Raw genomic sequence first — 2,838 nt, 5'->3', positions numbered from 1 at the left:
CGTTAAAACATATGTTTCAGGATCCTAACTTCACTTTAAGATCGATCTTGGACATGTTTCAGGATCTTGACCCCTAACACTTTCCATTTCTTACAAGTTTAGTGAATTTTAAAAATCTTAAGAAGATTGTTTTTGAGTGTTATCTTTTACTAATCCTTATAAAGAGATCCTTCGGGAGCATCATGTGTTCAGTTTATCTTTCCTTATGTCTAAGTAAGTATATCTCTGAAGAAATATTACGCTAAAGCTTTGGGGAACTCTCATCTTCCATATAAATAGATCTATTGTATATATGTACAAAGGGAAATCGTAGATATCACAAAGGAGTTTTATTGCCACGGTTAAAGGAGTTTTTTAGATTTGGTGTAGGGGAGTAGAGCTTAAATCCATTCCGGATAGATTGGGATGGATAATAGATATTTCTGACACTTTTTCAGTTTCTTCTACTCGTCTGTTTATTGATAATAGTTTTGTTACCTTTGGAAATGTGGTTACTAAATGGAATAATTGACTCCCAATTAAACTTAATATTCTTACTTGGAGGATGCAGCATCATAGTATTACTACGAGAGAGAGAGAGAGAGAGAGAGAGAGAGAGAGAGATTATCTTCTAGAGGTATAATGGTCTCTTCGATCATGTGCCCAATTTGTTCTTCTTCTGAGGAGACCATCCATCATCTTTTTACAGGTTGCAAGGAGTTGATTGATATTTGGAGTTGTATTGCTAATTGGTGAGGTTTTTCTCTTCTGGATAAGATTTTGATGCAGTCAATTAATTTTTGGCTTGAGTTTTGTTGGGGGGGGGGGGGGGGGGGTGGGGGGGTCAACAAAAGGTGTTTGATGCTGCTATTTTCTCTACGTTTTGGAGCATTTGGAATTTTCGAAAGTCTTTCATCTTTGGAACGGCTATCCCAAAAAAACTTTTTTATTTGATGAAGTTGTAGAAAAAGATTTCTTTTGGATTTCAAATAGATGTAATAAAGGTAAATTACATTGGACGGAGTGGCTTCCAAACCCCAGTTTAGCTTGTACTTTGATGTAATTTTTTCTCTAGAGTCTTGCTAGTTTTTTAAAATATTTTTGGTGTTCCAAAAAAAAATTTATTTGACATCTATTAAGATGAAAGCTTGTACCAATATTATAAATCCTAAGTATGGCTTATATATTACAGAACATAAGTAAATAATGAAAAATATTCTGTAAAGAAAAAAACGTAATTGTATAAATGTTTGGAATTGATTTGCCACGGTTAATATCATTTGACATCTATTAAGATGAAATCTTCTAACAATATTATAAACTAGTTGTGAAACCCGTATATTATACGGGTTGATTAAAACAAAATGTTAAATGTAAACAATTAAATGAGAAGTTTATTTGAATTCGAAATTTGAAATAAATAAAAATTATGAGAAAAAAACATGCAAAAAATAAATAAATTAAAATTATTGTTTAGTTATCAGACCCGTATACTAAACAGGTTAATTATAACAAAATGTTAAAAACAAATGTTTAAACTGTAAATTTATTTGAAATTGAAATTGAAATTTAAAATTTAAAATTTGAAATTAATATCATTATGGTAGGTTTAATTTATAGAAACTAATTAATAATATATCAGATATGGAAAATAAATAAATGACAAGTGGAAAATAAATATATCTTTAAATTATGACAAAATGACATGTGGTAAATTGAATAAGAGAAGGACATGTGGCAAAATCATTCTTATTTATTAGGGTAGATCCTACGGCATATATATTACAGATCATACATAAATAATGAAAAATATTCTATAAAGAAAAAGACATAATTGTATAAATGTTTGGAATTGATTTTTAGAGTGTGCGGTGGAATGGTGGATGACCAATTCCACATAATGATGGGGAATGGCTTGAATTTAGTAAATTAATGTTTACCATGATTTCAAAGTCCGCAAATCGTATTATACTTGACTTATGACTCATTCAAATTTTAAAGTGTCAATTTATCATAATCCTTCCCCACCTTTCTAATGGATGTCACGTCAAAATCTTATGCATTCTTTTAACAGTATCCAACTAGGAATTCTTAATAAAGGTTACTAAATAGTGGTTACTATATAGTATTCTATAAAACCCTAGTACCAAATATTTTGTAGAATAAAATATCATAAGAAATCCCGATTCTGTAAAGGTGATAAACCGTAATCTTATAAATGATTCTTTTCCATGTACTAATTCTTTAAGCTCCGTTAACGATTAATTTGTTAATTTATATAGTTATCGAAAAAAAATACATTCATTTAATAATTGGAAAACTATAATATGTTGCTAAGAAATTATTAAAAAACCAAAAAAAGTCAAATTATCTTTATATATAGTTATATTATGGGTTAATGACCTAAGAATGTAAAGAACGTTAGTTTTTTTGTCCATATTTAAGTAACTATGTTTTTACATATACGTTTGACTAAGAAACTTATTTGGCATGTTCATAATAATGTAATATCAACGGTAATTATCAGTGATATGACTTTATTATGAACATGTTAAATATGTTTATTTATCAAACTAGTCATTTACCCGCGCCAAGCGCCGGGTGCGGATATATTTTATTCAAAAATTAAATTGTAGAAACGATTAATTATTTTGCACAAATAGTTTACTACATATAAACAATTATTAGTATAATCAAAATAATAATATATAAATGTACACTCTAGATTACAAACCCGATTATGTCAAACTGTTCAAATGTTAAAATAATAATATATAAATGTACACTGTTGATTACAAACCCGATTAAATATTTGTTATGATTTATGTTGTTTTTTTGTCACAACAGACAGGTAACAGA

Source organism: Lactuca sativa, chromosome 4 (genome assembly GCF_002870075.4).
Source record: "Lactuca sativa cultivar Salinas chromosome 4, Lsat_Salinas_v11, whole genome shotgun sequence".
Taxonomy (NCBI): Eukaryota; Viridiplantae; Streptophyta; class Magnoliopsida; order Asterales; family Asteraceae; genus Lactuca; species Lactuca sativa.
This window is presented reverse-complemented; position numbering follows the sequence as displayed.